At 36.1% G+C, this 23,757-nt stretch overlaps 1 long non-coding RNA gene across 1 annotated transcript; it reads right to left on the minus strand.

Annotated features, from left to right (window-relative positions):
• Positions 1–3,050: 3,050 nt before the first annotated feature.
• LOC125276292 lies at positions 3,051–22,639 on the minus strand. Its single transcript, XR_007186618.1, has 3 exons — positions 22,344–22,639; positions 14,405–14,495; positions 3,051–3,094 (listed from the first exon to the last, which is right to left on the minus strand). It is a non-coding gene; the product is annotated as an uncharacterized LOC125276292 (long non-coding RNA).
• Positions 22,640–23,757: the final 1,118 nt, after the last annotated feature.

Consider the following 23,757-nt stretch of genomic DNA (forward strand, 5'->3'; position numbering starts at 1 on the left):
AATGTGCGTCTCTTCGGAGGCGCGCGTCTGACTGTTTCTATAGAAACCGGTGATTCTAACAGCCGCTGAAGTAACGCGATGACTTTACCAGTCGGCGATTGGCTCTTATTTAGAAGGCGGGACTTATTCCGCCATATTGCGTGTTACACTTTCTCCCATTCAAAACAATACGAGTGACACGTCTTTGATTGTAGTGTGGATTGGCCGTGACTGACTGTTCGGGACGAATACATGTACCGTTACATTAGATAGATCATTGATTGACATCTATGTCAAATATGAATGATCTATTAGAAAACATATTGCTTCTGAATGGTGGTAGGCCTATTACAGATATGCCATGTATCTCTTCTTGAGGTTCCTATGAGATTTTCCAAAAGGAATTTTTAAGTGAAATATCAGGAAACAAAGTTACTTAAATGAGCAACCACTGAATAATCAAATTCTCCTCTGGGAAAATATTTCATTCCATTCCTTTCTGTTCATTTCGCTGCCTTTTGTTTCAATCTCTTTTGAATGGTCCTCTCATCTCTCCTTTTTCTCTTGGTATTCCGGTCAGCTGGCAGAGATGAGAAAAATATCCTTCAGGATGCAAATGAAGGCACTAGATCATGGCCAGGGGCACAAATGGCAAATTAACAGCACTCTAATTAGACTCATTAATGAAAGCTATGGGGCGTAGGCTGGAACGCTTTCATCCTTAACATCCCACTCCACTTACTGTCTGTATCCTGAAGAATGCAGACACAATATGAACAATCCCATAAATCCCATAAATCAGTCTGCATGGAGAAGGTTTGGGAATGTTTCTGTGCTTTTCATAAACACATCACATTTGTCTTAATGAATGATTATACTGTCTTTTATGCCTGGTAATAGCTCAATTTTCCCTATATGTACACACACCCACATGCTACACACTACAGAGAAGAAAAATGGTTTATTTCTCAGTGCAGGTGATGTGGGTAGAATAAGATTTCAATAGGCATCGTTAAATGGCCTAAATGACATTGTAGAAAGATGGATTCAGCTATAGGTGAACCATTACCATTTTTCTACATGCCTCTGCTTTGTTTTACTAACTGTTTTACTCACCCATTGATGGTGTTTTCTTGAGGTTTTGTGGACCAGGAGCAAATCAGTAATGATTCTTGTCGTTCATGTTTGAATGAGGATGCAAGTTGTTTGTGTAATGCTGAACAAGGTCTCGCTCCAAACTGGATTGTCTAATACATTGAAAAGTATGACTTGTTTGTGAATTTCAGATAAATATAACAAAGAACTGCCTGTTTTTGTGGTTGAGTGGCTAGAAGAGATTTCTGAGGAAGACCAATGTTACGTCAAGCCTGGGGTTTGCTGGAAGATATATGACAACATCTGAAACCTCCTAGAAGAAACATTTGTAGTCTGATGTGACTAAAGTTGTTGGAGCTAAATACATCTGTGAGGAGAACCAATAACGGAAACAAAATGTGAAGAAAAAAAAAAACACTTTCTGAATGAGTGGTGTATGTGTGCTCACATGAGGTGTACTGTGAGGCAGAATTTAATTAGATTTTTGCACACTGCTCTTGCACGGTCTGCTTGACAGAGAAAATAAAATGTATTGATTACAAAGAAATTACAGTTCTGGGCTTAAAATGATTTCCTACAGAAAGATGCTTATGCGAATATCTTACAATGCACAGGCACAGGTCTCATTCATAAATTGTGCATATGCACTTATTTGCATTTAACTTGTTCAAAGACGTTTTCAAACAGAAATCATGATTCATAATAAGTTTGCACTTGCACTTGTAACTGTTTTCAACATTGATATATTATGAGAAATGTTGCAAAGCAGCATATTAATGACAGCATATAAATGATTTCTGAAGGATCATGTGACAGAACACTGGAGTAATGATGCTGAAAATTCAGCCTTGCCATCACAGGAATAAATTACATTATAAAATATATTCAAATAGAAAAAAAATTATTTTAACTCTGAAGTGCATACCTCCAGTCTTTATCAACCCTAGTGAAAAAAAAGTATACTAAGTATACTTGCAGCAAGACTAATTATTAGTATATTTCAAGTGGGTTAATGATTAGTTCATTTAAAGTGTGCTATTTTGAAACAACTAATTTTGTACTAAGTATATTTAATTTGAAATTAAGTAGTATTAAAATACAACTTTAAGTATATTTAGTATACTTATGTGTGCTAAATTGGAACAACTTCAAGTATACTTAGTACACTTTAAGTATATGTCTGTGTAGGGACTAATTACATGCTTGATTAGTGATATTAAAGTGTACTTAATTTGTGTTATAAGTATACTTTATTTGTGTTAAAAGTATATTTTTTTGTTATAATATATGTTGTGTTATAAGTATACTTTATTTCTGTTATGAGTATACCTTTATTTGTGTTATAAGTATACTTTATTTCTGTTAGGAGTACACTTTGTGTTGTAAGTACACTTTATTTGTGATTTAAGTACATTACAAAATAATTACGAGTGTCTTCAGAAAACACAAGCAATATACACTGAATATATTATTTTACAGGTAATAGTATATACTGTATGCTCAGTACCTTTGGCTTATTCCAAATATTAAACATTACACACTTTGCAGTCCATAACAACGCACTTTGTTATTACTTATACTTTGTATAATATAGTCAACATTTGAAGCGGATCAAAACCTTTAATCAAAGTTGTCCTAACTTTTTTGATCCACTTCAAATGTTGACTACTGTACTTTGAATTACATAATCTCACACAATACAGTTGTGCTACTACTTAAATACAGTTTAACACATTTTCCCAAAGTTGAATGCATTTGTTTTCAAGGCCATTAAAATAAGTAAAATGTAATAACATCACTAATGAAGAGACATATTTCATTGACAAATCCAATAGTTTTTATTTAAACTTAGATTCAGCAAAACTTACCATGTTTTTCATTAAAGAAAAAAAAAAAATATTGGACCATGGTGACCCTCTATACACAAATACAAATTACACATTATATTCCATGTTCTGATGAGCTTCTCATTGTGTCTGATGGCACAATGATGACCGCAGAGACTCGTGAGGAACAGCATCTGTTGACAGAATATACCAAAGATATAAGACAGCATGTTCAACTCTTTATTCACGTTTACAATAGTCTGTCTAAATCCTACATTGATCCAATACTATTTCTGAACAGTAAATGAGGATTAGCAGCAGGGAACTGTATCAGAATTGGGTTCCTTTGGGGTTCCTTGCCGCTGTCGCCTTTGGCTTGCTTAGTTGGGGACACTTGACATTTGATATTCAATAGTATTCTTGACATTTATTCAACAGTGCTTCTGATCTGCCTGCATTGATACTATTATTTAAGAGCTGCTGTGCAGCCAAATTATGTACCAGCTATCAATGTAAAGCTGCTTTGACACAATCTGCATTGTAAAAAGCGCTATATAAATAAAGGTGACTTGACTTGACTTAAAATATACCTCAAATATATTTTTATAAAGTGCAAATAAATACACTTTTAAAAAATAAAATGAACTTACAATTCAAGTATATTTTTCTAAAATATATTTTTTAGAAAATATACTAAAGTACAATTATTTTAAAGTGTGTTAAAAGTTGCATTGTGAAAATATGATATAATATACTAATATATGATATAATATACTAATATACTTTTTATATATTTAATGATAGTACATTTTTTGTTAGTATATTTGCAGTGTACTATAGAAAAAGGGAATATATTTAAAATACAATAAAGTATACTTTTTTTTCACTAGGGAACCCAGGACGTCATTCAATACCATGGACTGTAAAAAAAAAAAAAAAGGACATAGTGTCCGTGACGTCACCCATAGATTTCTGAAGAGCATTTTTAAGGAATTTTTTTAAAAAAGTGGCCATTGCCATTTTGATGGTGCATCATCACGCGTCACTCCCGGATAACAGAAAATGGGCAAAGAGGTGGGACGTGGTTGGAACTGAGGTGCCTGGTTGCTGAAACCACACCTGCCTAGCATGACGTGATCATGTTAGCAGGCTAAAGAAGCTATCTATCTATCTTAGACACTATCTAAAATATTAATAAAGATAACAAGTTATATCATTTGAAAGTTCTAAAGGTTAACTGTCGATCTTCTGTGTCTTTTTTACAATATAGATGCTCCAGCAACAGTAATATTGTAATTTGTGTCGGGAGTGCAAATGACAACACGCAAAACCAAAACACGACTCCATATCTTTGTAATTAAATAGTGATCGCCAGATGAATCCAATCCATCACACTTGGGTAAAATGTCCATAAGCGTCCATTGAAAACAAACAACAGCACTTTTTGTTCACAAAAGCATTAAATCCATGAAATATTGATACATTGTCCATTGTTTGCATCACATTTCTTCTGAATGATCTGCTCTCCATCATCGTTCTTTAAGAAATTATGCAAACTGAGCAGCGTTTATGTTGTAAAACTGTATATGATCGTATACATTAGACATTCACAAACAAATGAGTCTGTGTCCAAAGTATAATTTTTCAAAATAGTGCAGCAGCTTTAGTTATAATATCCAAGCAGTGCTGCTGTAGTTTGTGGTGTCTTGAGAAGCATATTCTCCAGCCAGTGTCATAGTAAATCTCCCAAACAAAACTTTTAGCCAATGCCAAGACGAGCCAACAATGTGAGTTCTGTTTATCTTCCGCATGTGTGCACATATACACAGACACACATCTGTCTCTGTCATTAACCACACAGCAAGCAAGCCATATTATTTGATAATTGTATGAAATAATCCCGGAAAAAAACTTAAACACGGCAGAGATGCCAAATACAGCGGCTAGAATTAGCTGAGGTAACATGACGGCTCACAGACAGCAACGGCAATATACCTGTCACTCAAGTGACCACACCCTTAATTATGCAGAACTTTAAGACTTAAAATAATTTAAACGGATGAGTTATAAAAAAATTCACCCCCCTCAGACTTGTCATGAAGGGCAAAATTAGCAGTATAGACCAAAACCACAATTTGTACCAGGCTTTAAATATGTTTTTTTTCTTCTGTAAAGTTGGCCATTTTAACATGGGGGTCAATGAGATTCTGCTCTCTTTTGAGAGTCGATGTATTGCAGTTTAAGTCACTTCCATATTGGCTTCAAGAAAAACTAGGGGAGGCTGCCGCTTGTTCGATACCCTCCACTCATTCATTATTTTATTTTATTTTTTTAAGTTAGACCTTCTTAGTATTCCTTAATATATTCATTATAAACAATATAACAAGAAAAAAATTATAAAAGAATGTTTTCTAATTATTATTATTTATTTATTTTTGTAAAAAAGTGTATAGGTTAACAAGCGACCTAAGGTATGTAATAGTGTAAGCGTATTTTTTGTGCAATTCAACTTTATTCCTCAAATGATGACGTGATGTTTCACTCATAATCACTGCAGGCATAAAACAAAGAATACACAAGTATAATCAGCAAAACTTGAAATGGTTCAGCAATTTATTACAGAGCAAGTACTGTACGCAATCAGATATTAGTGTCACTGTTACTTGATGGTGAATCTGGTGAAGCAGCTGTCAGTGATCAAAATATTGATTTTGAAGATGTTGAAAATTATGGTTTTGAGAAGATGCTGAACGTAGCCAGATGTTGAACATACTGGACAAATGAGCTCTGACAATGACAGTGATGATGGTAAAAAAGCATCTGCTCAAATTGAGCCCTTCCAAGTTAAAAAAGGGTAATGAAATATATTGCATTTTATATATATATATATATATATATATATATATATATATATATATATATATATATATATATATATATATATTTGTAATTGTTGTTAAAATATCAGAGGAGCTGTATACAATTGCGGCGGTTAGCGATCCATCTGTGTTAGATATAGATCCAAGTAGCTAAAGACCTGAATATGTACAGTGCCCTCCACAAATATTGGCACCCTTAGTAAATATGAGCAAAGGTGGCTGTGAAAAAAAAATCTGCATTGTTTATCTTTTTGATCTTTCATTCAAAAATTCACAAAATTCTAACCTTTCATTTAAGTAAAACAATTGAAAATGAGTGGAAAGGCTCATTATGAAATAAATGTTTTTCTCTAGTTCATGTTGGCCACAATTATTGGCACCCAATTATTGCAATGTCCTTTTCCCAAGATAACAGCTCTGAGTCTTCTTCTATAATGCCTGATGATTTTGGAGAACACCTGAGGAGAGATCAGACCATTCCTCCATACAGAATCTCTCCAGATCCTTCAGATTTCAGCTCCATGTTGGTGCTTCTTCTCTTCAGTTCACTCTACTCATTTTCTTTAGGTTTCAGGTCAGGGAACTGGGATGGCCATGGCAGAAGCTTCATTTCATGCTCGGTGACACATTTTTGTGTTGGTTTTGATGTTTGTTTTGGATCATTGTCCTGATGGACAATCCAACCACTGCTCATTATTGGATTTCTAGCAGAAGTGGTCAGGTTTTGATTTTTTATCGGTTAGTATTTGATAGAATCCATGATGCCATGTATCTGAACAAGATGTCCAGGACCTCCAGCAGAAAAATAGGCTCACAGCAGATCCAGCAGTATATTTAACCGTGGGCATGGGGTACTTTTTATCCATGTGTGCACCAAACCCATCTGGTGGGTTTGCTGCCAAAAAGCAATTTTTTTTGTTTCATCTTACCACAGAAGCCAGTCCCATTTGAAGTTCCAGTCGTGTCTGACAACTGAATATGCTGGAGATTGTTTCTGGATGAGAGCAGAGGATTTTTCTTGAAACCCTCCCAAACAACTTGTGGGGATGTAGGTGCTGTTTGGTAATTTATTTTAGGCTTTCTGAGACTCAAGACTCAACTAATTTCTACAATTCTCCAGCTGTGATCCTTGAAGAGTCTTTGGCCACTCAAACTTTCCTCCTCACCGCACATTAGGACGATTTAGACACACGTCCTCTTTTTTAGTTGATTGAAACTTCTTAATTATTTCCCTGATGGTGGAAATGGGGATTTTCAATGCGTTAGCTTTTTTCTTATACCCATTTTCTATTTTGTGAAGCTCAACGATCTTTTGCTACACATCAGAACTATATTATTTGTTTTTTCTCATTGTGATGAATGATTAAGGGGATTTGGCCTTTGTGTTTACACATATTTGTACTCCTGTGGAACAGGAAGTCATGGCTGCACAATTTCATGCTCCTAGTCACCCTGGTGTGCTAAAAAATGTAAATGTGAATGGGAATATACTTCAGAGACATTTTACTCAGAAGAATTTCTAGGGATGCCAATAATTGTGGCCAACATGTATCGGAGAAAAACATTTATTTCATAATGAGCTTTTTCCCCCATTTTCAATTGTTTTACTTAAATGAAAGGTTAGAATTTTGTGAATTTTTTTTTGAATGAAAGATCAAAAAGATAAACAATGCAGATTTTTTTTCACAGCCACCTTTGCTCATATTTTCTAAGGGTGCCAATATTTGTGGAGGGCACTGTAATAATGATTAGCGAAACATTCATGCATTCAAGGGTTTAATTGTAAAAATATATAACAATACTACAGTTTTACTGTATTTTTGATCAAATAAATGCGGCCTTGGTGGGCATAAGAGAATTCAATTCTACAGAGTGAAAAAAACATTTGGAGAGAGTGAAGAATGGCTGTACAAAAGCCCTTTTACAGAGACAGTTTGGGCACCATCAATTTAAAATAAAACAGATTCAAGAGCATGTCAGAATGATTGTCAGTGAGTAAGACCCAGTATCTTTTCTTTCTTACATAGAAAGCAGAAATTGCTATCCAATAGTGTATTTTTTTTTTTTTTTTTTTTTTCATCAACTTTCGAAATGATGCTCTATTTATATCTACTCTCTTCTGATTCATCAGCATTTGCTTGGGTATCTAATAGGCTCTAATTTTCCCCTTTGACTGATAAGGAAACTAATACAGAGTGATGATAGGGCCTATGAGTCTTTGCCACGCTGTGAACATCCCTGTTTCTTTTTTCCAGTCCAAAAACAGACACTAATCGAGGGCATGAGTCACAATCAGAGGCATAATCCTGCATCAAAGGCCAGTATTCTGAAGCACGATGAGGACTCCAGCAGAACAAATCCCACTAATGCTACACGTCCCCACAGCACTGTCAGGTTCACCCAACAGCAGCTGGGGAAAACTGCAGATTAAATGTGAGGAAAAGCTCTGTGCCGTCACTCACACCTGTGCTTAGTATTTGATCCTAATTAGTCACAGTCAGTCAGATCAGTGATTGGCATTTGATGCTAATTAAATGCAGTTTGTGTCTGCAGGTCATTTGCGAGCAGGCGTTTTGAAAACCAGATGACAAAAGACGGGTGTTTGTAAAACTGTGTGCAAAATACAAATACGGATAATCCATGGCTAATGTCCTCCCTTAAATCCCAAGAATGAACTTAGTCTGGACGCTGCTATCTCATCATAACAATTACCTTTATTCGTTCCATTATAAATGTGCATTACTGAGGTCACACACTGCAGAAAACAGATTTCACGCATGATGCATCTGCACTTTCTGCACAGAATGCATTTGTGATGTGGCTCTGCCTGGGATTCATAAATGTGGTCCATATGCGTCCATCTATCTTATAAGATTTCATAAATAATGCATCATGTTGAACTTGCATGTATGCTGAGGAATGTACTTTGCATACATACAAATTAAATTGCTCTCCATACACAAAAGAATTATTCCCATTTCACACCAGTCCACAACACAACACCGGCAGAGCAAATGTTGCTCAGTGCCATAGTGACGTCTTGTTCTGGCCAGAGCGAGATTAAGATTCAGCTCTTTGAAGTTGGTTGTGAAAACTGAGACCCCTGGTGAGGTCTGAGAGGGTTTCCATGCTGTACAGCACTCAATATGTCTTTGAAAACACTGCTAGGCACAATTTATAAGACCTACTGTACAACCAACAAGATTAGTATTCTCATTGCACAACATGGCAACAAGAATATAAACCACTTAGTGGCACATTCACAAAAAGCTAATTTTGCAGAGCGTCAAGCATGTTTGTTTGCAGAACAGAATGCCTGTTATTATCATGTGTTTGCATGCCAGACTAGGATGGGAAAGCCTTGACCCTCACAATGCCTGAAGCAGTGTTTTGAAATCGTCCATCACTATATAAGTCGTTATTTTTTGGCACACCAAAAATATTGGCTTTATAATATTAATATTGAACCACTGTACTCACATGAACTGATTTAAATATGTTTTTAGTACCTTTATGGATCTTGAGAGAGGAAATGTCATTGCTTCCTATGGAGGCCTCACGGAGCCATCGGATTTAAACAAAAATATCTCAATTTGCGTTCCGAAGATTAATGAAGGTCTTACGGGTGTGGAACGGCATGAGGGCGAGTAATAAATGACAGTATTTTCATTTTTGGGTGAACTAACCCTTTAAGTCAAGTCCAAGCGTGCCATATGAGTCCTTAAAAGTGAAGCCAAAGCATCTTGATCGCCCCCAGGTGGCTGGATGCAGTAAAGGTCATAAACCCCGCCCTTTCCATGTAATGTAATGAGACGTGAGACAAACTAAATTACAGTCAAAATTACACATCAATTTTTTCCCCCCAAAGATGGTTTCTGTCACTTTAGGCCATTTTTATCACACTGATGTTAATTAAAGTGTTCATTCTTTAAATAAGTTTGTTTTTAGTTAGTCATTTGATGCTATAAAAACACGGGTTTTGACGTCATGATTGACAGCTGAGATTGACAACTTCTCTGAGCGAAGTAGTCACTGTGCTGCCAACAGACTTTTTTCTGGATCTTCGGGAGGAGATTGGAGCTTTAACTTTAAAGGTGCTCTAAGTGATCCTGGGTGGAGTAACTTCCTGTTGACGTTCAAAGTGTTGTCAAACAAAACAGGCTAGCTAGACCCTCCCTCCTCCTCCTCCTCCCCTCCCCTCCGTGCTTCCTGAAACAGTCATGAACGCACATTTAAAATCATTCTTGTCAGTTATTGGCTGGAGCATGTTTATTATGTTTCGTGGTCCAGGCTGCACCAGTTTGTTTTTATTGCAGTTTTTGGAGCTTGTGGCGACTACAGAGACCACGTTTTTTTACAGTGTGTTCAGGGGACAGGCAGCTAGCGGATAGTGAGGAGATGTTTGCTGTATGTGACAAAAAATGTTTTGGCCTAAAAACGCGTGACATCGCTTAGAGCACCTTTAATTTGTACATTTCTACATTGTTTATTTCACAACAACATAATGAGTTGTTCTGCAGTATTAACCGATTCTGCAGGAGTGTGGGTGGAACCTTGATATCGCACCTCCAATTCGCACACAGTACTATGCAGACTTGGGCTCCAAGTTCACTATGCAGACTCGAGATTCAAGGTGTCAGCGCCATATTGGCACACTGGCAGCTTTACTTACTACAATGAAAGAGAGCGAAGGTGAGTCGCCAATCTTTTTTTACAGTCTATGGTCAAGTCAAGTCAAGTCAATTCAAGTCAAGTCACTTTTATTTATATAGCACTTTATACAATAAAGATTGTTTCAAAGCAACTTTACTGGGATAAAATGATGATGGCGTACAGTTTACGTTGCTAAGAGTGGTTGCTTAGGGTGTTGTGTAGTGATACACCGTTGGGTGAAGCGGTCATAGCTGTGTTTTCTCGTGAAAAAAACACAGCTATTGACCAATCAGAATCAAGGACAGGAACTAACTTTTTTATAATGTAGAAAACAGTGTTGTCATCATCCAGCTCAGTTCTCATTCCAATGGTCTCAGTAGACAAATCAATAAACTTGCCGGATATTAAGCGTCCCCAACTATAAGCAGGCAAAAAGGCAATTGTGGCAAGGAACCCAAACTCCATTGGAGACAGAAGTGTATGCTGAAATCAATAATAAACAAAACTCTTATGAAAAATAATTGCACTTTTGCAATAGTGCACTTGTAGTTTTGTACTTCAATTCTTTAAAGTATATATATATATATATATATATATATATATATATATATATATATATATATATATATATATATATATATATATATGTATATGTGTGTGTGTGTGTGTGTGTGTGTGTGTACTTTAATAGAAATTACATTGAAGAATGTTAGTTCTCATTCAGTCAGTCACATTCGACGTTACATCGATAATGATGAAAAGGGGTCTCGCCTGGAAGCCCATTACGTCAGTATCGACGTAACGTCTCGGTTCCCTCCTTCAGGGAACAGGGGTTACAATAGTAACTTAGACAATCCCATTCATTCAGTCACGTTCAACGTTACGTCGATACTGGGACATTAAGAAGAAATTGAAATTACATATAAAGATGTACTTAATTCCTACTTAGCTGGTCAAAAAAGCACTCTAAATTTCAGCAAATTGCAAATAATGTAAATTTAAACCAATACATTTTCATTAAAGTCTGAAAACATTACATTCAGTTAGAACTATTGGTATATTGTTTTAAAGTATATTATTTCCATATATTATTTCCAAAATAATTACTTTTTTTTTTTAAAGTATGCTACTTTTTTTTCACAAAATAAGTCAGAATGGAGAAAGTTATATTTTGATGAAAGATTATGACAACAATACTGTTTCTCTTTGTAATAATGTGCACCAGTGAACTGTGCACAATGAATCCAGGAATATGTTTTAAGACATAATTAGGGTCAATTTTGATTTCATGTTGACTTTAAGCTGCTTATGAGCTTCTTCTAATTAAATCTGCATTAATAACTATTTGTTCTGTTAATTTCTGTACATATTATGCTAATTTAATGAAAATTTTGCTGTCACTATACCTGAATTCAGTTGTAGTTACGGTCGTCACTCCCATAAATAACCAAAATCCTAAGCACATAACAGCCTTAAGCCTTCAGAAGACAGCTGACAACCGTATTTAACTGCAGTGTGTACATGGCCAAATGTAAAGTCTTTGAAGGTAACAGTGTAAAGAAACCCTCAGCCAGTAATTGGGTGCAGTAATTTGTAACATCTTCATATACACTTGTAGCAGTTTCAGCAGTGTGAAGCAGTATACGTCGCATAATCCAAAAATCTATAGCCTGAAATCCGCAGTACCACAAAAGCACAAGCATTTCTTATCTCCACACCACTCTACACGTAGACATAACAAGATGCGGTCCACACACTGTACACAAAGGGTGAAACATTATCGAGCTGACCCGCTAGCCCACAAAAGAAAGGCAGGGACGGAGGGGAGGGGATAACAATCAATAAACGTGTAACCTTACGGCCAAGGTCGACTAGCACTGCTTCTTTTTTCCAGCCTGCCTTGCTCTTGGTTAATGAAATCTGTTTAGCCATGGCTTGCATTGACCCTAAGGTCTGTGGAAGTAATGAATGGAATTCATCATTTGGAGCAGAATAACTACAGTGCAAAAACAGAAGGCCTTTAGAAAAAACAGACGGTTGCGTGGGGATTTAGAAATAAAGCAAAGTAACTTGAACTAAAACCATTACAGAATTACAGTACCTTAGCGGTTTACAGAAAAATTTTAATTCAGTGCAATAAAAATGATACAACATATAGGGTAATAATATGAAATATTACCATTGATTTTTTATCATTTTTATGACATTTTTATAATTATATTTAATATTTTATCATATATATATATATATATATATATATATATATATATATATATATATATATATATATATATATATATATATATATATATATATATTAAACAATATATAAGAGATTCATGTAATATTTCATAATATTTTTAATTGTAATATTTAATAATTTATAATATTATTACAAATTATTTTCTGTATTCCATAACAACGCAGCAAGTAAATTAAATTTAACAGAATTATGTTCCTGGTGTTTTATTATTTATTTATTTTTATTTTTTAATTTGTAGGGTAATAATATTAAATATTACCAATTTTATATATTTTTTATAATATTTTTATAATTTTAAAAATATCATAAAATAACAAATTTAATATTTAAAACTATATATAAATATTTCATTATTTGTATTTTATATATTTATATAACAGATTTATGTAATATTTTATAATATTCATAATTGTAATATTCAATATTTTGAAATATTATTACATATTATTTTCTGGATTCTATATACATAAATTACAAGTAAATTATATTTAACAGAATTATGTTCTTGGTGTTTTCTTGTTAAATGTTTCATACAATATATTTGCTTTTATTCATTTTGAATTATTTTGTTTTAAGGAGCTCACTTCATTGCATCTTTACAGTAGTTTTATTTAATTAATAATGCTTGTATACAGTAGATATACTATATCATTTTGCACAACATGTCAGGATTTAATATAAAAAATAAAAAAAAACTGTATAAAACAACTTATTGGACCAAATTCATTATATTTAGGCATTTGACAGATGTGTTCATCCAAAGCAACTTATGATACATTCAAACATAATTTTTATCGGTTTGTGTGTTCCCTGAGAATTGAACCCATGAACTTGTTTTTGTTAGTTCCATATTCTAGAAGAGCTACATGAATTACAAGATTTACTGCCAGATGTTCCTAGGCGAAATGTAATGCCCTTATTCTTTTCAGATGTCAATATCAGATTAGATACTGCATGATACAGCAAAATTATAGTTTTTCTCAAAGCTGGACTGTAGATCACCTTACTTCTGTGGCGAACCTTATCGATTCACTTCTAGCAGATTGATAATATACTTGCCACTGCTAATGCGTGAAGGAGGCTAAGGAAAAACAGCAGTACAATTCCCAAACAAATAAAGGACAGCTTTAACTGCCTGCATTTACTGACTCTCTCTATATGTCACAAGGCAAATATCGATTGATGCCCATGTCTAAACTTCCAACCCTTTGAAACAGGGCAATATTTAACTCTGCTGTGGTTTCCTTACAGCTCTCAGCCCTGCATACATTATCCATTAGCCAAGTCTTGTCTGAGATTTGGGCCTGTGTAATCTGATACAGGCGCAGTAGATTGCATTGCACTGGATTAATCCACCGTGGCTAACCAGGGGTGAACGAGGCGGGGAGGGAGCGCATCGATTTTCTGATTTCTCTCAAAGCGAAGTACCTCCATTCTCCCACAACAACGCAACTTAGCCTAATGAATATTCAGCCCAGCACCTGCGAGCTTTGGCGAGGTTTAGTTCTCATCTAACCAGGAGAGGCTGCTGGGGACAGATGTCGCGGAAAGAACAGAACAGATGACAGCAAAACACAATCTCGTTTTTCACAGTCTTTCCTGCAGGAACAGGAGAGGAGCGACTGCAACGAAAACCTCTTATCACGCGGCACAGGATCTAAATCGCACGCGAGGGAGAAAATATCGCCAGTGTAATTGATCAGACTCACCTCAGACAGAACCTGCACTCCAGATAGAGTTTCCCATTGAAGATCATGAGACCCGAGATGCCACTGACCATGAATTACAGCAAATTGGCTCCTTAAAGGGATAGTAAAGTGACAAAAATTAAACTTGTATCACTTTCTCATGTTAAAAGAAAAAAAAATACATATGTTGCCTGAAGTTTGTAGGCAAAGTATGACATGGTTTATATAAGTGGCATTTCCTATAGGTATTCTATACAATGCCAAAGGGCCAGCCGGCTTGTCATTCTCTAATATCTAGGTGATGTATAATACAATTTAACTACAGCACTGTAGTGTATATATAAAGTGTAACCCAGTTTCTATATAGATTATTATACATGCATTCAATCCTTGGCTACAAAAAATAAGCTATTGAACATTTCCACTTATTGAACAGGAAAAAAGATACAGTTCACAGATCGTACATTGACCTTTACTGACAACATGCCTTTTGGTTCAAAACCCGAGTAACTGAGACAACTTAAAGTCCTAAGATAACCATAACTTTCCTGTATGACAGCTAGCTACAGCAGGGGTGCCCAATCCTGTTCCTGGAGATCTACCATCCTACAGAGTTCAGCTCCAGCCCTGCTCAACACACCTGTCTGTAATTATCAAGTGCTCCTGAAGATCTTAATTAGATGATTGTGTTTTATCAGGGTTGGAGCTAAACTTTGCAGGAAGGTAGAGCTCCAGGAACAGGGTTGGGCATCTCTGAGCTACCTAAAATATATCATAAATGTAATTTAGTTTTTATTTTGTATTTTATATCTCTATGTTGCATGTAGTCACTTATACATCATTAGCATAAAACTAATATGATATAATTCTATAGTATTATAAATGATTTTCCACGTTTTACCCTTGCTTATAATAAGAGCTCATTTAAGATGTTTGCTTCATTATATTATTCAATAGTGATAACAGGTGTCTTGCTAGGATTTCATGAAACAGATTTAAAAAACATAATAAGAAACCTCTATTTGCAGCTCACCAAACATTTGATAGCATTATATTCCAGATATACTTAGAACCCAGTTGATAAATTTGTCTTGTTTTCAATGAAGTTCATGGTTTGTGAGAAATGGTGCCAGCATGAACATTATACTCCTACTTGCACTATTCTGTTTGAGGCAAATAAGGATGGGAGTTTCTAGTTTCATTATTCTTTATAATGAAATATTCAAATCCCATAGAGTCCTGGAAAAAAATTACAATGAAGTTTGCATGCAATGAGGCAATTTCTTAACCGAGAAACGAATGAGAGCATCTCAAAGGCACACAGTACCACATCCAAAATGGTATCCAACAGTTGCAACATTGTTTTCTTACCCAAATTAATGGAATGAACATCAGGATGAAAGGTGATCACCATCATTATTTTGTTTCTGATCCCATCAAGTCAAGAGTTTGACAGGCATAAAGCTGTCATATGCAGGAAAATAACAGAACTAAATGTAATAGCTGCAATTTGCAGGCCATTACTGGTACCGAAACACAAATTATGGCTTGAAAACAATCCGGTTACCTTTACAGCAACTGATCATTTCTAGGAAAAGTCAAGTGGTGCTGCATCTGCAAGTTACAAATACGTGAGGCAAATACAAGTGTCAAAGATATTCTAAAGATGAAGTGACAAATATTCAAACAGAACTTGAGTGACTATGAAAAATGTTTTTCAATTATTTAAAACACTTAAGGCAGGTGGGTCAATGATAAATATGAGCATCCACAATACAGAAAAGGGGAATTATTTTTACAAACCTGATTCCAAAAAAGTTGGGACACTGTACAAATTGTGAATAAAAAAGGAATGCAATAATTTACAAATCTCATAAACTTATATTTTATTCACAATAGAATATAGATAACATATCAAATGTTGAAAGTGAGACATTTTGAAATGTCATGCCAAATATTGGCTCATTTTGGATTCCATGAGAGCTACACATTTCAAAAAAGTTGGGACAGGTAGCAATAAGAGGCCGGAAAAGTTAAATGTACATATAAGGAACAGCTGGAGGACCAATTTGCAACTTATTCGGTTAATTTGTCAACATGATTGGGTATAAAAAGAGCCTCTCAGAGTGGCAGTGTCTCTCAGAAGTCGAGATGGGCAGAGGATCACCAATTCCCCCAATGCTGCGGTGAAAAATAGTGGAGCAATATCAGAAAGGAGTTTGTCAGAGAAAAATTGCAAAGAGTTTGAAGTTATCATCGTCTACAGTGCATAATATCATCCAAAGATTCAGAGAATCTGGAACAATCTCTGTGCGTAAGGGTCAAGGCCGGAAAACCATACTGGATGCCCGTGATCTTCGGGCCCTTAGATGGCACTGCATCACATACAGGAATGCTACTGTAATGGAAATCACAACATGGGCTCAGGAATACTTCCAGAAATCACAATCCACCGTGCCATTCGCCATTGCCGGCTAAAACTCTACAGGTCAAAAAAGAAGCCAGTTCAGATCAGTTCAGTTCAGAAGCTTGCATCTCTGATGGTATGGGGTTGCATGAGTGAGTGTGGCATGGGCAGCTTACACATCTGGAAAGGCACCACCAATGCTGAAAGGTATATCCAAGTTCTAGAGCAACATATGCTCCCATCCAGATGTCGTCTCTTTCAGGGAAGACCATGCATTTTCCAACATGACAATGCCAGACCACATACTGCATCAATTACAACATCATGGCTGCGTAGAAGAAGGATCCGGGTACTGAAATGGCCAGCCTGCAGTCCAGATCTTTCACCCATAGAAAAAATTTGCCGCATCATAAAGATGAAGATGTGACAAAGAAGACCTAAGACAGTTGAGCAACTAGAAGCCTGTATTAGACAAGAATGGGACAACATTCCTATTCCTAAACTTGAGCAACTTGTCTCCTCAGTCCCCAGACGTTTGCAGACTGTTATAAAAAGAAGAGGGGATGCCACACAGTGGTAAACATGGCCTTGTCCCAACTTTTTTGAGATGTGTTGATGCCATGAAATTTAAAATCAACTTATTTTTCCCTTCTCAGTTTAAACATTTGATATGTCATCTATGTTGTATTCTGAATAAAATATTGAAATTTGAAACTTCCACATCATTGCATTCTGTTTTTATTCACAATTTGTACAGTGTCCCAACTTTTTTGGAATCGGGTTTGTAAAAATCTGGTTTAAAACGTCAAGTTCTTAGAATTGCACTCATTATGTTCATGTTGGTTTCATATGTATTTGAAAACTTTACTATTTTCAAGAAAAGTTTAAATTTAGTAAAGAAGAATTATAACATTAGTTACACCTATTTATTTTCAGAAAAAGTAAAATAATTATACATACTACACACATTTTACTAACCAAGGATGCATGAAATTGATCAAAAGTCACAGGAATAAATTACATTTTAAAATATATTAAAATAGAAATCAGTTTTTTAAATGATAGTCACAATATTACTGTTTTACTGTATTTGTAATCAAATAAATGCAGCTTTAGTAAGCATTTCTAAATGCTTTCTAAACTTCCTAAAACATAAAAACATTTGAACAGTAAATAATACAAAATTATGCCAACTACTTATTATATATATATTTTTAAATACAGAAATGAAAACATCATAGAACACATGTATTGAAGTCACTGTACTTAATAATTTTATTTTTTAATAAATTAATAGATGGGTCAATAACATGACACATATAACATCACACGTCCATAAAAAATCACGACAAGTCAGTTCAAAAGAACAGCCTATAAGAAATGCTGCAGTCCTTGAATAAATGTTCACCATGGACTCATCGCCACAGGTTTCACAGCCAGTCAGCTCAAATCTCCAAATTCCCCTCCTGGACATCAGCCTTGACATCGCTCAACAGCCCTCTTCCACTACACAGATAGCATTTTCAACAGGTTTATTTTTTTTTTCTCCACTTTGCCTGAATGACATTCTCCAGGGAAAATGTGTGACTGATGTGACAGAGCAAGGGATGAGGTTGGGCTGAAAGACTTAGGGCCATCCAATCGTTCACGATTAGGCCACAATTTGCTGCCAGCAACACGCTAACAAGACCCTAGAGACGGCACCATGCAGGTCAGTGACGCTGCTTCTGCTGACAGAGGGATAATTAGTGACTCAGACAGAAGATTAAGCTGGTAATACAAAACCATCCATTTAACACTCCACTGGCAAATAACTTTTCTTTCCTTAACCAGTCCATCAATCACAGCCAGGATTAGCTAATCAGAGCCTCCTGGAAATGTGTTGGAAATGTAATTAGTGTAAACACTGGAAAAATGAAACTGTCCGTTGGGCTTAAGAAAGTTATTTTGAATGATGGATCATCCAGATGTGTGCCCCTTTTTTTGGTAGATTTTAATCTAACCCTAAGTGATTAAATGAAGGCAGGCGAGCTTTGTCCAAGGGTGCGTATCGTGGCTCTGTCACCAATATTTGTAAAAAAAAAAAAAAAAAAAAAAATATGCACCAGACATGTCGAGTCATGATGCTTGTATTGGAGATGTGGGTTCGAGTTTGGCATATCATTCAACTCCTCTCTCAAATGGTGACAAAAAGTAACAAACATAAAAAAAATTTGCATTTGCAAGGAAACAATTCAATTAAAGTCAGCATGAGACAGAAGTTGTGATAGGCTTTTCTTTCCTATTGTGACATATATCCAAGTGAAATGGCTTCTCGAACAAGAAAAGATGTAGGGCGGGACTTTGTCCATCGGGAATTGATTGGATCATTGAATCATTGTGGTTTTCTATTGCTGTGATCACATGATAGTGACAGGTTGTCACACCAGTAAACACGCCATCAGAGAAGAAAAGTGATGTCGCTGCAAGTGGGAGGGGAAGTTTAATTCTGATTAAAGATTATGAGGACACATGAATTAAAAAAAAAAAAGATGTGCACGGATAAATCATTTGTAATAAATACTGCAATATTACATAAAAAATAAAAATTGTCCATTTTGATTTCGTGGTTACTAATATCTAGTATCTACATTGTGAACGTAAAGCTCTGCATGTTCACTTTACATGACCATTTTCTAATTCAACAATATTTAATAATATTGTAGTAATATCTGGAACCTAGTCTGGATTACAAAATAAAAAATGTAAAAAATAAATGGACAGTTATAAAAGACAAAAAGCGAACCAACAGGGACAGTGTGACTGCAAAAATAATTGTTTCCCTTATTTTTTCATGTTTGTTTTAGCCCACTTAAAGACATATTTGCATGTTTTTTTTTTTGTTTGTTTGTTTGTTGTTGTTTTTCATATTTTTAATAAACAATTTTATATATTTGAATAAGAAAAATGAAGATGGCAGGTAAAAAAATTGATATATAAGATTGATATATTGACCAGCCACTGTGGCTGCTGAGCAAAAAAAAAAAAAAGGAATTTTGTTCCCTCCAAGCACTGTAATAAAATAAAAATGGCTTCTGCCTCTCACAGTATATCAAAAAAAGCTAATATCAAGACAGGGTTAAGACAACTAACCCTGTTCAAGCAACTTCACAGTCTTAGTCCTCCTTACCACACACACACCTACACACACATCTCACCCTCTCACCACTCCATCCCACTCAACATCTCAGAGCGACATGTTCCTCATTGGGATGCAGCATGTGGGTCCCTAGTGACTGTTGCCAGATTTAACTCTTTTAGAGGACTGGGTGTGAGGGCAGAAGACTGAATAAATAAAAGAGCTACTCCACTCTCGTCCATTTCTCATTCAGACTCTCAAACCTCTTGCACATGCACATACAGCAAAGCAAGGACTCCCTGCATTACTTAGTATACAGTAAAATAAACATACACACTATATGGACAAAACTATTGGGACACACCTCTTAATTATTGAATTTAGGTTTTTCAGTCAGATCCATTGCCACAGGTGTATAAAATCAATCAATTTTGCCATGCAGTCTGCATTTACAAAATTAAAAAAAAAATAAATAAAAAAAGGGTCATTCTGAAGAGCTCAGTGAATTCAAGCGTGTTACTGTGATAGGATGCCACCTTCGCAATAAGTCAGTTTGTGAAATTTCATCCCTGCTAGATATTCCACGGTCAACTATAAGAGGAGTTATTGAAAAGTGGAAGCGTTTAGTATCAGCAGCAACTCAGCCACGAAGTTTAAGACCATGCCAAAGTCCCTTCAAGACAAGTCATTTCACTTGGTGGCCATCTTTGAAATGCTTTTCGGGCATGCAAGTGCAGCTCCTATCTCTTTGAAAGGGGAAACTTCTCCAAAGCTGTTTGCCAAGCTTTTGGTTAAATTTCATATTTGAAATCACCAATGAAATCTGACAACAACTGTCTCATAAATTGTGTTTCTAAACGCTTGAATCATGCCCAAAAAAAGGTGTTTTTCAGGCTGGATCAAGCTAATGCGCATGTGCAGTCCTAAGCGTGCGTCTGTTGTGTGTCATTTCGGCGCGCTTCTGATTGTTTCTATAGGAACCGTACCTTCTAATGGCCACTGCAGTGACTTCACCAATTGGCGATTGGCTCTATATCTATAGCCTACGATAGCCTACGTCTGTTACACTCACAGTGTAACAGACTGCAACCTCTAGCGTCAGTCGCTAGAGCATCTCTTGAGATCAGAGGAGTGAGGTTTACTTGCACAGCAACTACTAGCTGGTCACCGTTACACTCACCCCCCTAAACCTCACTCCCATCTGGTTCATGGCACCAATGTAACCCCTCACCCAGGTCCTACTCACCCCGCTCTGCGCAGGCCTCAAACCTGGATCTCTGGCGTGGGAGTCGGACACTCTAACAAGGAGGCTAAAGGCTGCAACCTCTAGCGTCAGTCGCTAGAGCATCTTTTGAGATGAGGGGAATGAGGTTTACATGCACAGCTCTTAGTAGCCTACGTCTGTTACATGGGCAGGTATTTTCTAATTCCCGGCATGCTTTGTATGTAACTGGATGGGTAAAGTAAATGTTGAAGATGAAAATTTAGATGAAGCTGCAGCTGTGTGCTGCTTCGAACTGAAAAGGCAACTCCTATTACAGACCAGTTTCCAAAGTACCATTGGATTTGGGAATGTTTGATGTCACCTACATCATCTGGATGCAGCCATGGTTAAAAAAAATAACATTTTAGTTAATTGCAAGAAATTCCGTTTGGGATAGTTTGACTCATTTTATTGTTTTACTCAATCCAGTTTGGTATTTAAGCAGTGTTTTGAGCTTAATTTAATGCTGACCAATCTCATTACCATTTTGTGGAACCACTGTCCACAACTGAATGAAGTTCAGCCCAAGAATTACTTTTTGGAGCATATGAACACACAAATACACACACACAAACACATACCACAGTTATATAAGACAGTTCTGAAAAAAGAGATTTTGGTAAGACAGCATTTTTTCAGAGGCAGTCCAAGGAGGGAAAAAGATCTTACGAGTTGGGCTGAATCCATAATTAATCTGGGATGTTTGTCAAATCTTTTGACAAAGTACCCTTTAAAATCACTTTGTTAGATCAATACATGCTCTTTGAAGATATTTCACTAAACAAACTTTTGAGGAACTTGTATTTTCAAAAACTTTGTTTAGATGCTACGCCACAAGAGATGTGAGGGAAATGCTGTTATCCTGTTTTTCCATCGAAGTTGACAACATGATATATTTATACAGCTGTTGAGATTGATATATTGACTTGTCCAAATGAATCAGTTGATTCAGCAAAAGCTCTCTATGTATGGATATCAGCCAGACAGTTTTCCATATATATATAAAGGGCAGGCTAATGGACGCTCACTGTAAAGATGTATAATAGATGATGATATTATATTTCGCAAGGATATGAATACTGGTGACTCACCTTAAAAAGAATAATTCATGCTGTCACTTCCTTTAGCACTTTTTTTTTTTTTTAACAATAGCACACAGAGGGAATCTCACCTATGTCCGCATTTTGCTCTGTTTTCTTGAAAAAGTCAAAGAAAAAGATGTCCTCAATTGGACAGAACGTTAAAATTTTTATGAAGGTGTCACTGTGTATGGCGCTCCACACTTGCTTTCATGCTCTCTCGCACTCTTTTTCCATCCCCCTCTCGCTCTTTCCATCTGTTGGAGCCATTCGCCATTCTTTCGGGGACACCGAAGCATTCATGCGGCTGAGAGCCATTCTATTATTCAGCTATAAGTTCTGGATGACAAAGAGAAGAGGTGCAAATCACGCACTGAAGAAGAAGAAAATAGCCACACTCTATGATGCCTGGAGGATGAAACCTCATATGTTTTTCCCTTCCGTCCCTCCATCTGTCCGTTTTGATTAATGGACATGATTAGAAATAGACACAGGCTATCAGAACATGAATGAATCAGGCAGCCGCAGCTACCCAGGATGCTTGGTGTAGTCGGTGTGGTGCAGAGTGGTGCAGCTTTAATTGGTACTTATCTGAACAATAAATCATAGAAAATGACAGGGTTTTTTTGTTGTTGTTTGGAAAAAAAAAATTCAATGCAACCCTTGAAACACTATTACCACAAGGTTATCAGGCTGCAAAGGATACCAATCGATATCATTTTGGTTGGGCAGCAGCTACAAGTTTGAACTGAGGAGGACAGAGGGCCAAATAATAGAAAGAAGGATGGATGTGAGTGAAATAAAAATAAATAATACATTAGTGAAAGAAAGCAAAGCACAGAGCATTTAAAAAAAAAAATACTAGGTGCTGTTAGTCAAGCCATTGTTTGTTTTATTTCATTTATTTAGCGGGACATTAGATTATTCTTACATAATTATACCATTAAAGGTGTAGTAGGCGATATGGGAAATGCTAACGTTAGCCTGCTAGCATTGAAAGCATATGATCCCAGCTTCCCCACAAATCGCCGTCCAAAGCCACACCTCCGCCTAAACACATGAACACACGCACACACACAGCTGCTCTCGGCAAAGCGTGACAAGAGACGACGTTAACATACCTCATGTCTCAAAGCACATAATATTACAAAAATAATAAACATAAACAACTTAGAGAGCTTGTACCATACTGCTGCAGATTCATTTCAGTGTTGATACTGTTGACATGGAAACGCATGATCCCGAGTTTGACTGAACAGCTCTGGTAAGAACATCATGAGTTTCCATCTCTTAATTGACCCTTCACAAAGACCCGCCCCCCTTAGTTACTGTTGCTTTGTCCGACAAGCCATGGCGCTGTCACACCACACAGAGTGAAAAATACATCGTGGAGCAAAGAGGACACTGACAACACAGAGCAGGTTACTTATGATATTAAACAAAGTCCCACCTTTCAAACTGAGTTTTTTTTTTTAAGAAACTTGAACAATAAAAAACGTTTTGTAG

Source organism: Megalobrama amblycephala, linkage group LG9 (assembly GCF_018812025.1).
Source record: "Megalobrama amblycephala isolate DHTTF-2021 linkage group LG9, ASM1881202v1, whole genome shotgun sequence".
Taxonomy (NCBI): Eukaryota; Metazoa; Chordata; class Actinopteri; order Cypriniformes; family Xenocyprididae; genus Megalobrama; species Megalobrama amblycephala.